Here is a 14,863-nt window from a genome sequence, read left to right as displayed (position 1 = left end):
AAAAACCAAAAGAAAAAGTAACGACTCAGCAAACATAAAGTCAAATACTATGAAAATGAGGATCTCATAATTTACAAATAAAATGTCTCAGCACAAAAAAGTAAGTGGAAAATTGAAATTGTCAACAACACACATAAAAAGGCCTCAAAATGACAAGACTAAACACATAAAAAAATATATATATTTTTTATACTTATCTATAATTACGCTGAACGTAAATGGACTAAATGCACCAATAAAGAGACAGAGAGCCTCAGACTGGATAAAGAAACACGATCCGTCTATATGCTGCCTACAAGAGACACACCTTAGACTTAGAGACACAAACTAAAACTCAAAGGATGGAAAAAAATATATCAAGCAAACAATAAGCAAAAAAAGAAGAGGAGTAGCAATATTAATTTCTGACAAAATAGACTTTAAACTTAAATCCACCACAAAGGATAAAGAAGGACACTACATAATGATAAAAGGGACAATTGACCAGGAAGATATAACCATATTAAATATTTATGCACCTAATGACGGGGCTGCAAGATACATAAATCAAATTTTAACAGAACTGAAAAGTGAGATAGACACCTCTACAATTATAGTAGGAGACTTCAACACACCACTTTCGGAGAAGGACAGGACATCCAGTAAGAAGCTCAATAGAGACACGGAAGACCTAATTACAACTATCAACCAACTTGACCTCATTGACTTATACAGTACTCTCCACCCAACTGCTGCAAAGTATACTTTTTTTTCTAGCGCACATGGAACATTCTCTAGAATAGACCACATATTAGGTCATAAAATAAACCTTTGCAGAATCCAAAACATCGAAATATTACAAAGCATCTTCTCAGACCACAAGGCCATTAAAGTGGAAATCAATAACAGAAAAATCAGGTAAAGAAATCAAATACTTGGAAACTGAACAATACCCTCCTGAAAAAAGACTGGCTTATAGAAGACATTAAGGAGGGAATAAGGAAATTCATAGAATGCAACGAGAATGAAAATACTTCCTATCAAAACCTCTTGGACACAGCAAAAGCAGTGCTCAGAGGCCAATTTATATTGATAAATGCACACATACAAAAAGAAGAAAGAGCCAAAATCAGAGAACTGTCCCTACAACTTGAACAAATAGAAAGTGAGCAACAAAAGAATCCATCAGGCACCAGAAGAAAACCAATAATAAAAATTAGAGCTGAACTAAATGAATTAAAACTAAGAACAGAAAAACAATTGAAAGAATTAACAAAGCCAAAAGCTAGTTCTTCGAAAAAATTAACAAAATTGATAAACCATTGGCCAGACTGACTAAAGAAATACGGGAAAGGAAACAAATAACCTGAATAAGAAACGAGATGGGCCACATCAGAACAGACCCAACTGAAATTAAAAGAATCATATAAGATTATTACGAAAACTTGTACTCTAAAAAATTTGCAAACTTAGAAGAAATGGATGAATTCCTGGAAAAACACTACCTACCTAAACTAACACAATCAGAAGTAGAACAACTAAATAGACCCATAACAAAAAAAGAGATTGAAATGGTAATCAAAAAACTCCCAACAAAAAAAAGCCCTGGCCCGGATGGCTTTACTGCAGAGTTCTACCAAACTTTCAGAGAAGAGTTAACACCACTACTACTAAAGGTATTTCAAAGCATAGAAAATGACGGAATACTACCTAACTCATTCTATGAAGCCACCATCTCCCTGATACCAAAACCAGGTAAAGACATTACAAAAAAAGAAAATTACAGACTTATATCCCTCATGAACACAGATGCAAAAATCCTCAACAAAATTCTAGCTAATAGAATTCAACAACATATCAAAAAAATAATTCACGACGACCAAGTGGGATTTATACCAGGTATGCAAGGCTGGTTTAATATTAGAAAAACCATTAATGTAATCCACCATAGAAATAAAACAAAAGACAAAAACCACATGATCTTATCAATTGATGCAGAAAAGGCATTGGACAAAGTCCAACATCCATTTATGATAAAAACTCTTACCAAAATAGGAATTGAAGGAAAATTCCTCAGCATAATAAAGGGCATCTATACAAAGCCAACAGCCAACATCACTCTAAATGGAGACAGCGTGAAAGCATTTCCTTTGAGAACGGGAACCAGACAAGGATGCCCTTTATCACTGCTCTTATTCAACATTGTGCTAGAAGTCCTAGCCAGAGCAATTAGGCTAGACAAAGAAATAAAGGGCATCCGGATTGGCAAGGAGGAAGTAAAATTATCTCTATTTGCAGATGACATGATCTTATACACAGAAAACCCTAAGGAATCCTCCAGAAAACTACGGAAACTAATAGAAGAGTTTGGCAGAGTCTCAGGTTATAAGATAAACATACAAAAATCACTTGGATTCCTCTACATCAACAAAAAGAACACCGAAGAGGAAATGACCAAATCAATACCATTCACAGTAGCCCCCAAGAAGATAAAATACTTAGGAATAAATCTTACCAAAGATGTAAAAGACCTATACAAAGAAAACTACAAAGCACTACTACAAGAAATTAAAAAGGACATACTTAAGTGCAAAAACATACCTTGCTCATGGACAGGAAGACTTAACATAGTAAAAATGTCTATTCTACCAAAAGCCATCTATACATACAATGCACTTCCGATCCAAATTCCAATGTCATTTTTTAATGTGATGGAGAAACAAATCACCAACTTCATATGGAAGGGAAAGAAGCCACGGATAAGCAAAGTATTACTGAAAAAGAAGAAATTGGGAGGCCTCACTCTACCTGATTTCAGAACCTATTATACAGCCACAGTAGTCAAAACAGCCTGGTACTGGTACAACAACAGACACATAGACCAGTGGAACAGAATTGAGAACCCAGATATAAATCCATCCACATATGAGCAGCTGATATTTGACATAGGCCCAGTGTCAGTTAATTGGGGAAAAGATAGTCTTTTTAACAAATGGTGCTGGCATAACTGGATATCCATTTGCAAAAAAATGAAACAGGACCCATACCTCACACCATGCACAAAAACTAACTCCAAGTGGATCAAAGACCTAAACATAAAGACTAAAATGATAAAGATCATGGAAGAAAAAATAGGGACAACCTTTGGAGCCCTAATACAAGGCATAAACAGAATACAAAACATTACCAAAAATGATGAAGAGAAACCCGATAACTGGGTGCTCCTAAAAATCAAACACCTCTGTTCATCTAAAGACTTCACCAAAAGAGTAAAAAGACCACCTACAGACTGGGAAAGAATTTTCAGCTATGACATCTCTGACCAGCGCCTGATCTCTAAAATCTATATGATTCTATCAAAACTCAACCACAAAAAGACAAACAACCCAATCAAGAAGTGGGCAAAGGATATGAACACACACTTCATTAAAGAAGATATTCAGGCAGCTAACAGATACATGAGAAAATGCTCACGATCATTAGCCATTAGAGAAACGCAAATTAAAACCACGATGAGACTCCATCTCACTCCAACAAGGCTGGCATTAATCCAAAAAGCACAAAATAATAAATGTTGGAGAGGCTGCGGAGAGATTGGAACTCTTATACACTGCTGGGGGGAATGTAAAATGGTGCAACCACTTTGGAAATCTATCTGGCGTTATTTTAAACAGTTAGAAATAGAACTACCATACAACCCAGAAATCCCACTCCTCGGAATGTACCCTAGAGAAATAAGAGCCTTCACACAAACAGATATATGCACACCCATGTTTATTGCAGCTGTGTTTACAATAGCAAAAAGCTGGAAGCAACCAAGGTGTCCATCAACGGATGAATGGTTCAATAAATTGTGGTATATTCACACAATGGAATACTACGCATCGATAAAGAACAGTGACGAATCTGTGAAACATTTCATAACATGGAGGAACCTGGAAGGCATTATGCTGAGCGAAATTAGTCAGAGGCAAAAGGACAAATATTGTATAAGACCACTATTATAAGATCTTGAGAAACAGTATAAACTGAGAAGAACACATACTTTTGTGGTTACGAGGCGGGGAGGGAGGGAGGGTGGGAGAGGGTTTTTTACTGATTAATTAGTAGATAAGAACTGCTTTAGGTGAAAAAAAAAAGGACAATACTCTATACATGGAAGGTCAGCTCAACTGGACTGGACCAAAAGCAAAGAAGTTTCCGGGATAAACTGAATACTTCAAAGGTCAGCAGAGCAAGGGCGGGGGTTTGGGGACCATGGTTGAAGGGGATTTCTAAGTCAATTGGCAAAATAATTCTATTATGAAAACATTCTGCATCCCACTTTGAAAAGTGGCGTCTGGGGTCTTAAATGCTAACAAGCGGCCATCTAAGATGCAGCAATTGGTCTCAACCCACCTGGATCAAAGGAGAATGAAGAACACCAAGGTCACACGATAACTAAGAGCCCAAGAGACAGAAAGGGCCACATGAACCAGAGACCTACACCATCCTGAGACCAGAAGAACTAGTTGGTGCCCGGCTACAACTGATGACTGCCCTGACAGGGAGCACAACAGAGAACCCCTGAGGGAGCAGGAGATCAGTGGGATGCAGACCCCAAATTCTCACAAAAAGACCATACTTAATGGTCTGACTGAGACTAGAGGAATCCCGGTGGTCATGGTCCCCAAACCTTCTGTTGGCCCAGGACAGGAACCATTCCCGAAGACAACTCATCAGACGTGAAAGGGACTGGACAGTGGGTAGGAGAGAGATGCTGCTGAAGAGTGAGCTAATTATATCAGGTGGACACTTGAGACTGTGTTGGTATCTCCTGTCTGGAGGGGGGATGGGAGGATAGAGAGGGTTGGAAGCTGGCAAAATTGTCACAAAAGGAGAGACTGGAAGGGCTGACTCACTAGGGGGAGAGCAAGTGGGAGTACGGAGTAAGGTGTGTATAAACATATCTGACAGTCTGACTTGATTTGTAAACGTTCACTTGAAGCTCAATAAAAGTTTATAAAAAAAAAGCTAGATATAGAGATACCATATGATCCAGCAATTGCACTCCTAGGCACACACCCTAAAGAAATAAGAGCTATGACACGAATAGACATTTGCACACCCATATCCACTGCAGCGTTATTCCCAACAGCAAAAAGGTAGAAACAACCTAAGTGTCCGTCAACAGATGAATGGATTAAAAAACTGTGGTACCTACACACAATGATAAAGAATATTGATGGATCTATGAAACATCTCACAACATGGATGAATTTGGAGGACATTATGCTGAGTGCAATAAGCCAATCACTAAAGGACAAATATTGTATGAGACCACTATTATAAAGTAACAACAAAAGGTTTACACAGAGAAAAAAATATTCTTGAATGGTTACCAGGGATGGGAGGGGGAGGAAGAAAAAATTACCAAATAGATCATAGACAATATGTAATGTGGGAGAAAGTAGCACAACATGACCAAGGCAAGAGAGAACATTGAGAGAAACGCGGGAATAAAGGGCAACTGCAGTAACTAGAATAGATACTCCTGCAACAATAGTATTGACAAACATTTAGAAATGGATACATAGATATAGATAGATATGTCCAGAGGTGTGGGAGGGTGTAATGGAGCATAACCACTGGCAGACACAGGTTTGGTGGTGGATATTTCTTTAAATACATGACTGCAGGTGCTCTGCATATATTAACATAGACAATAGAGTGCACAAGTGGCACAGTTAGGGAAACCTTTTAGACATACCACCTCACAGGATGAAGTTCCCACACTTGAAGGCAAAGGATCATAGACTCCAGCAACATCTACATCGATTGGCACAACATAGTTCATAAAGACCATGTTCTACATCCTGCTTTGGTGAGTAGCCTCTGGGGTCTTAAAAGCTTGTGAGTGACTATCTGAGTTACAACTATTGGTCTCTTCCCTTCCTGAGCAAAGGCGAGTGAAAAAAACCAAAGATCCAAGGGAGCAGCACTGAGACCAGAACTAGAGGGCGCCCAGCTACCACTACTGACTGCTCTGACTGGGATCACAACAGAAGGGTCCCCACAGAGCGAGAGAAAAATGTAGAACAAGAAATCAAATTCACAAAAAAGACTGCTTACCGGTCTGACAAAAACTGGAGGAACCTCTGAAACTATGGCCCTAAAACCTGGAACTGAAGCTATTTCTGGAGACCACCTTCCTGCCAAACAACAGACAAGCCCATAAAATAAACAACTGCATTTGAGAGGAACATTCTTCTTCGAACAATCAATTACACAAGATAAAAAGGGCAAGATTTACCCGAACACAAAGATGAGAAGGCAGAAAGGGGTAGAAAATCAGGACGAAAGGAAAATCAAGGTGAAAATGGGGAGAGTGCTGACACATTGTGGGGAATGAAACCAAGGCCATGAAACACCTTATATACAAACTATGAAATGGGAATATAATTTGCTCTGTAAACTTTCACCTAATGCACAATTAAAAACAAAAAGTTATGGAAAAAAAAAAAAAGATTAAGTAGTGTATACATGGCCAAGCAGATAGTAATGCCTCAATTTTAGTTTACCACTGTGGCATCAAGTCTGGGGCAGACGAAGTCATTAAAATTTGCCAGAAGCCCAGAATTCCAGTTCAATCGTCAATCATTTTTCATTTACAGGGTAAAAAAAAAAAAAAAAAATTTTTTTTTTTTTTTATGGATCAGAATTCACTCAATGGAGACAGGTTTTTTAGGACTTGAAGCACTTGCTGATGAAGATCAAAGACCGCAGCCTTCAGTATGGATTATGCCTCAACATAAAGAAAACAAAAGTCTTGGACCAGTAAGCAACATCATGATAAACAGAGAAAAGATTGAAGTTTTCAAGGATTTCATTTTACTTGGATCCACAACCAACAGCTGTGGAAGCAGCAGTCAAGAAATGAAATGATGCACTGCACTGGGCAAACCTGCTGAAAAAAGCCTCTTTAAAGTGTTAAAAAAACAAAGATGTCACTTTAAGGACTAAGGTGCACCTGACCCAAGCCATGGAGATTTCAATAGCCTCACATTCATGTGAAAGCTGGACAATGAATAAGAAAGGCTGAAGAAGAACTGACTCTGAATTATGATGCTGACAAAGAATACTGGATATCCCATGGACTACCAAAAGAAGGAACAAATTTGTCTTGGAATGCAAGACAGCCAGAGTGCTTCTTAGAAGCGAGGATGGAGAGATTTTGTCTCACATCCTTTGGACACATTATCAGGAGGGACATCATGCTTGGTAAAGTAGAGGGCCAGCGAAAAAGGAGGACCCTCAGTGAGATGGATTGACACAGTAGCTGCAAAAATGGGCTTAAGCATAACAAGGACCATGAGCATGGTGCAGGATCGGGCAGTGTTTTGTTCTGTTGTACACAGGGTTGCTGTAAGTAGAAATTGCCTCAAAGACACCTAACAAAAACAACACAACTTTGAGTGTTTACTAATTTTAAACATCTGCTAACTTTCCCATGAAAACTTTCTAACATAACTTTATTAATATCTACATCATGGATTGGACATCCTCTCTCCTATCTCCCTTCCCGCATTCCTTCCTTCTTTCACTTGTTCCTTCCTCCCTCTTTCCCTCCCTCGTTTTCTCCTTCCCTCCCTTCTTTCTTTCTGCATTCACTCACTGAGTTTATACTTCTTACATCCCTAGGTATGACTCAAACTCCCGAAACAAGTAAAAAGACAAAATAAAATTGAAAAACTGTGGATTGCCTCACTAACATGTAAACTGCTCCTAATATGAAGAAAAAGGCCAACAACCAGAGAGAAAAATAGGAATATATGGACAGAGAGTTCATAGAACAATCAATAGGCTGCCATTGAACATTTTTTTCCTTGCTAATATTAAGAAAAAATGAAAATTAAATCTACATTGTGGGAAAAGTTTCACATTCAGTAACGATGGCATAGCTTCTATTGAATCAACTCTTCTGCAGCTAACTATAAGCTTCTATTAGATATCACACAAATAGACAAGCATTTAATTCTTGCACATTTCCTTAAAAGGTATGATTTGGGTCTATTTCTTTAAAAAATGCCTCATTCTATATTGAAGCAAATATAAAAAATTAAGCTGTGTTTTGTGTTGAATCAACATAGGTCTTAGTCTAATTGTGCTCAAGGGGTAACTATCTTGTTCCGTGCACCATTTTGTGAGATTTTGTTGTCATTGTTGTTGTTAAGAATACACACAGCAAAACATACAGCAATTCAACAGTTTCTACACATACTATTTAGTGACACTGGTTATATTTTTTGAGCTGTGCTACTGTTCTAGCTCTTCTTTTTTGAGTTGTTCCTCAGCCATTAACATAAACTGACTTCCCCCTAAGGGTCCTATCTAATCTTTTAAGTTGCTATTGTCGGTTTGAACCCTGATAGTTCTTAAAATAGTATAATGCTCAAGGCAGACATTTTTACTAGTTAAGCTAGACTAAGGTGCCATGGTGGTGCAGTGGTTAAACACTCAGCTGAGAATGAGAACCGTACGATCGGCAGCTTGAACCCACCAGCCGCTCTGTGGGAGAACAGATGTAACAGCCTGCTTCTGAAAAGATTACAACCTTAGAAACCCTGTGTGGCAGTTCTACTGTCCTGCAGGGTTGCTATGAGTCAAAATTGACTCTATGGCAATAGGTTTGGTCTTTCTTGGGGGAAGCTTAACTACTGTTTGCTTTTAAGAAGACTTCAGGGAATATTTTTGGTTTAAAATTTAAAGATTATCTCAGGGCAATACAACCCTCATGGCTTCAGGAAGTCAGGAGTCCATGAGAATTTGAAAATCTGTGCTGCATTTCCCCTCTTATGATCAGGACTCTTCTGTGGAATCTTTGATCATAGTGTTCAGTAATGGTACATGGGCACCATTCCATTCAGTTCTTCTGATCTCATAGCAAAGGGGGCAGATGTCCATGGAGACAATTAGCCACACATTCCATATCCTCCTTCTATTCCTGATTCTCATTCTTCCCCTGTTACTCCAGATAGAATGAATAGAAACCATTTTTTGTGCCTTGGATGGCTGCTTGCAAACTTTTAAGACCGCAGGTACTACACAATTAATTAGGAGGTAGAGCAGAAGCACTAAACATGTTGTTCGGATGATTAACTGGCATGTCTCATGAAACCATGACCGTAAGCCTCCAAACCAAGAATCCAAACCCCGTGAAGATTCTGGTTGTACATAAGCAACCTCAGCAGTTAATCTTCTTTTTCTTTTTGTCGTTGTTGTAAATATGCCTATGAAAAAGGTGATACATGTTCTAGGTGAGAATACCTGCCAGAACACTCTGTTTAAATGTGCTTGCAGAGCTCAGGTTAATTCTGTTTTTACCTACTTTTTGCTCCCTGATAATAATGCCCTCTGTTGTGCTATACTGTATAGGGGTCGGTTTCAGTATGAAAGCCAAATCACTTTCCACAAGAATTTGAGTAAAACCAGTTCGGATTTCTCGGAGTCATTTTTCAGTTAAAGATTTAAAAGCAATATGATTGCTTAGTGCGTATGTATCTCCAAAACTGCTGAACATCAGCTTTTTTTAGAAGTTGAAAACAGTTGAAAAATTGTCTTACAGTATGGGATTAAACCAAGAGGAAAATTTCCACTGCATCCACACGGTGTCTTCACTGTCGAAGTTATCAACAGGTTCATTATGGTCTGAGGAGCTATTTGTCACTGCCTGTGGTTGTTTTCAGGATTATTTACTTTTTTGTAGATCAACTCATATTTTTTAGATCAACCCATATTAGTGCTGGAATGGATGTCCAGGACATTGTCACATTGCCCTCTCAATAAAGCGGGGAGGATGAAGCAGTAACAAATTTAGAAGGAGCTGGCCTTGGGATATAGAGTCCACATGTCTAGGTTAAAGCTGATGTAGGCATTGCTGGAAATCTAAACTCAAATATCAGGTTGCCAAAGAAGTGCTGGTAGCATTCCTGATGACAATAATGCAAATATCTTCCTATCATACCGTATACTCAGCTGTACTCACTTTAAACCTTTTGCCGTCAAGTTAGTGTCCACCCTTAGCGACCCTACAGGACAGAGTAGAACTACCCCATAGGTTTTCTAAGGCTAGAATCTTTACTAAAGCCGACTGCCACGTCTTTCTACTGTGGAGTGGCTGGTGGGTTTCAACTGCTGAGCTTTCTGTTAGTGGCTGAGTGTTTAACCACTGGGCCTCTAGGGCTGCTTACGTTGGGTATCTTGACACTCTCTGAATTTGGTATACTCATGCGCATTCATTTGCTTCAGCATATACTTAAATGCTCTGTCTACTCCCTCAGACAACTACTACTGATATTCCGAGTTTCAGTATAGGCATTGCTCCTTCTTGAATACAGTAACAGCCTGCGTTCATTGGTGTCATTACGGTTGGTATTACCCAGTGCAGTAACTCATGGTGTTCCCCCACCCATGGACCTCCTCCCATACCAGACCATAGAGACGGGGCAGGGGCCACGTGACCCCTGCACAAACGTCACATGTAGGGGCCTTAGGAAGTTAGCGTAAGGCTGGAAAAAGAGAAGCTTGGTGCCCGTGGCCAGTGCTCAGTTTCCCACTAACTGCATCCTGGGCAGCTGGTGGGCTAACAGGTGAGCTCAGGGGTATCCTGGCTGTGGAGGCAGCACAGAGGTGCCTACAGGCCTATGAATCCTCCCAGCAGACACCAGGGGCCACAGCAGCAGAGACCAGCATCAAAACATGGCTGAAGCAGGAGCAGACTTTCTGGAGCAGCTCAAGTCCTGCGGAGCTTGATCTTGGATGCATCTCTGGACCCTGTGGTGTCACCCCCTCTGACAGTGCCACCCGATGTGGTCCACACCCCCCTCCCCTGCACTCCCTATCCTCCTACACCCCCACTAGTGACGTAACTGCCTGGGTTGGGTTGTTTCTGCTCTCCATGCCCTCAAACACTTTTATGTTCTCTCTCTCTTTCCTCCCCTCTTCTCTCTCCCTCTGCTGCTCACCCACCCCCAGACTAGAATAGCCCCATAGGGATAGTTTGGTTTCCTACCCACATTTTTTTTTCACTTCATGGCATATTATCAGTTTCACCCATGACACGGTAGAGGGTAGTATAAGGTATTAATTCAGTGCTAAAGATTATAAATGACAACATCCTGCATTTGAATTCTGACTCAGGTGTTTATTGACTGCATAGCTGTTAGGACATTTCAAAACACTCCAAATTCAGTTTGTTAAAGTAGAAAAAATAATATGTAACTTTTGTGGTTTTGGGGAGGATTGTGTAAATGAGATAATTCATCTAAAGCAGGTTTGAAGAAGTAGAAAATAAAACTACAAGATGCCCAGTTTAATTTGAATTTTAGATAAAGAGGCAGATATGTTTCTAATGTAAGTATGTCCCAAATATTGCACAGGACTAAAAATTTATTTGTCATTGATCTGGAATTCAAATTTGCCTAGGTATTCTGTATTTTGTTTGCCAATACAAATCCAAAGTTCTGAACCCAGTGCCTGACACATAGAAATAGCCAGAACAAATGGATGAGTAAATAATTGTAGCTGTTATGTTTATTTTTTCTATGCAATTTATTTTAATAGCTTTATAGCTGCATAGTATTCATATTTATTAATTAAAAATGAATACAGTTGATGTCACACTTTTCTGGCTTTTTCATATCAATGTTTTAGAAAACAAAAAAACTTAACACTTGGCCAGCCATTCATTGTTCATGATAATAAACATGTTTCATTACACCTATTATTTGCTAGGCCTGGAACTACCATGTTTTAATAAGGATAGAAAGTCCTTGTCCTTGAGGGTCTTATAATTTAGTGAGAAGATATGCAAGCATGTACATTTCAAATATTTGTAATTCTGTTTAACTCTTCCACCAGTCATTCCCATCTCAATGTAAGAATTAATCAAAACTGATAAGACAAATAATGGAGGCAAATAAGTTAAATGTGAGAAAAATTAAGCCATTTTGTCCCTTTGTAGAATACATCCTGTCTTAGTCATCTAGTGCTGCTATAACAGAAATTCCACAAATGGGTGGCTTTAACAAAGAGAAATTTATTTTCTCACAGTCTAGGAGACTGGAAGTCTGAATTCAGGGTGCCAACTCCAGGGGAAGATTTTCTTTCTTGGTAGGCTCTGGAAGAACGTCCTTGTCATCAATCTTCCCGGGGCTAGGAGCTTTCCAGCTCAGAGACCCTGGGTCCAAAGGACACACTATTCTCCTGATTCTTGGTTCTTGGTGACACGAGATCTCTCTGCTATCTTCTTTTATATCTCAGAAGAGATTGGCTTAAAACATGAACTAATCTTGTAGATTGAATCCTGCCTCATTAACATAAAACCCACCAAAAAATAGCACAACTGCCGCTAATCCTGCCTCATTATCATAGAGGTAGGTTTTACAACACATACAAAAATCACATCAGATGACAAAATGGTGGACAATTACATCATACTAGGAATCATAGCCTGGCCAAGTTGATACACATTTTTGGGGGACACAATTCAATCCATGGCACATCCCAAATGACTTATGTAACTATTAAAAACAAAAGAAGAAGCGCATGCATGAGAGAGACAGAAACAGAGAAACAGAGTTCATTCTTGGTTTGTGGTACCCTAGATATTTCCAAGAATCTTAAAAATATTTCTATCTTCTTTCAGTTTTCGTCCTTGCAAGCATCTTTGCTATAAGGTGACTGGAAAGTACTCTTTAAGGCAAAGTTTTTATATAACCAAGAATCATAATTCTGATATTATTATCTTTACAATGAACTAAAACTTGTAGCCTTCTGCCCTGGAATTCTGTTAAAGCAGTGAGGATTATATTATGTTTTTTTCTGACTGACAAAATGGTGATAACTTTCTTGTCTTTTTTTTTTTTTTGTCTCTTTATAGAATCATTATTCAGAAACAAAATTGTAAACAGTATTCTCTTGTACCACTGGAGTTTTAATTTAAAATATCTCAGTATAGATGTGTGTGTTTTGTGTCCAAACAGTAAAAACAGCCAGCTGGCAGTGAGGGTGAAGGGAGTTCAGATGGGGTGAAAGTGAGAGATCCCTGCAAAATAATTCATCATACTTTTAACGGCATGACCCAAAATAAGAACTGAATTCACATAAACAGGAAATCAAAATCTTCTGTGATTTAGATAATTCTAACTTTGGTGTGTCTTGAGAGAGAGAACCCTGGTGCCTGGTGGCACCACAGGTAAGCTCTTGGCTGTTCTAACCCACTCAGTGCTTCTGCAGGAGAAAGGCCTGGCAATCTACATCTGTAAAGATTACAGCCTTGGAAACTCTATGGGGCAGTTCTACTCTGTCCTATAGGGTTGCTACAAGTAAGAATCGATTCAACAGCACAAACCAACATGTTGTTGTTCTTAAATGCCTTTGAGTCAATTCCAAGTCATAGTAACCCTATGTACAACAAAACGAAACACTGCCTGGTCCTGTGCCATCCTCATAACCATTGTTATGCTTGAGCCCATTTTTGCAGCCACTGTGTCAGTCCATCTCGTTGAGAGTCTTCCTCTTTTTCACTGACCCTCTACCAAGCATGATGCTCTGCTTCAGGGACATGTCCAAAGTATGTGAGACGAAGTATCACCATCTTTGCTTCTAAGGAGCATTCTGAATGTACTTCTTCCAAGACAGATTTGTTCATTCTGTGTCCCATTGGTTTGCTATGAGTGGGAATCTACTCAATAGCACACAACACACATACATACCCACAAATAATAGGGATTATAATACATTTAATAGAAAATAAAATAAATAAAAAAAAAACTATTTCATAACGGTTTTCATAAAAATTATTTTTTAAAGAGAAATGAAAACAAGGAAATTAAAATTTGTTGAGTGTCCATTAGAGTCCAGGGACTTTGTACAAATCTTAATGGCATCTTTAGAATTCTGTGAAGTTGGCAGCTTTAGCCTTCTTTTCAAATCCATGAATTGAATAGAAAAAAAAAAAAAGGAACCAGTGTTGGAATGAAGTGATTTCATATTTGAGGCCTTTAATGACACTGATTTAAAACCAACAGCTTTTAACTATCTTTGAAGTTCTTCCTCTGCATTAATGGTTATTTTTTTACTTTTCACACTGCACAAAAATCATGGGATAAAAAAATGACTTAATTTATAACAATAGGCATTTAATCAACATGAAAAGCCCTGCTATAAAGTGTGATTCGTAAAAACAATCATATAGGTAAAATTGCCGTCTGCAGACACAGGCTTGTTAAAACTGCTCATAGCATTTTACGCAGACAAGTTTTCTAGTTTCCACGGGGTAAGTGATATTACTGTTACGCTCTGTCACGGAGGGTGCAAGTTTCAGATTCATCATCAATTTCACTGAGAAACAAAAATCTGGTGCTTGCCCTTTTTTTTAATTAAACTTTTACCTCTTTTCTTCTGAAAAGATTTATTTAATTTAAACCAAAGCGTTACCCAAAACAAAATAAATACAGTGAAACCTGTAAAAGCCAGAATTTTACAGGATGGCCTTATTTTTGAGGATCTTGCAAGTTTTCCACCTTTGACCAGATGCAGTCTTACCATTTTTCTATTACTTGTTTTAGTGGAAAATATTTGAGGTTTTCCTTCTCTGACAGGTTTCTGCCTTACACAGGTCCAACTTTCACAGGTTTTACTTCATTTCGCTATACAATTATTGTCCAAACCACTACAGAAATGCTTTCAGACTATTCTGTATGTCAGGGGTCAGCAAACTTTTCCTGTATAGGGCCATACAGTAAATATTTTAGGCTTTGTGAGCTATATGTTTCTGTTACAACTACTCGATGCTGCCATTGTAGCACTAAAGCAGCCATAGATAATATGTAAATTAATGATG

The sequence above is a fragment of the Elephas maximus genome, chromosome 15 (assembly GCF_024166365.1).
Source record: "Elephas maximus indicus isolate mEleMax1 chromosome 15, mEleMax1 primary haplotype, whole genome shotgun sequence".
In the NCBI taxonomy this organism is placed as follows: domain Eukaryota; kingdom Metazoa; phylum Chordata; class Mammalia; order Proboscidea; family Elephantidae; genus Elephas; species Elephas maximus.
This window is presented reverse-complemented; position numbering follows the sequence as displayed.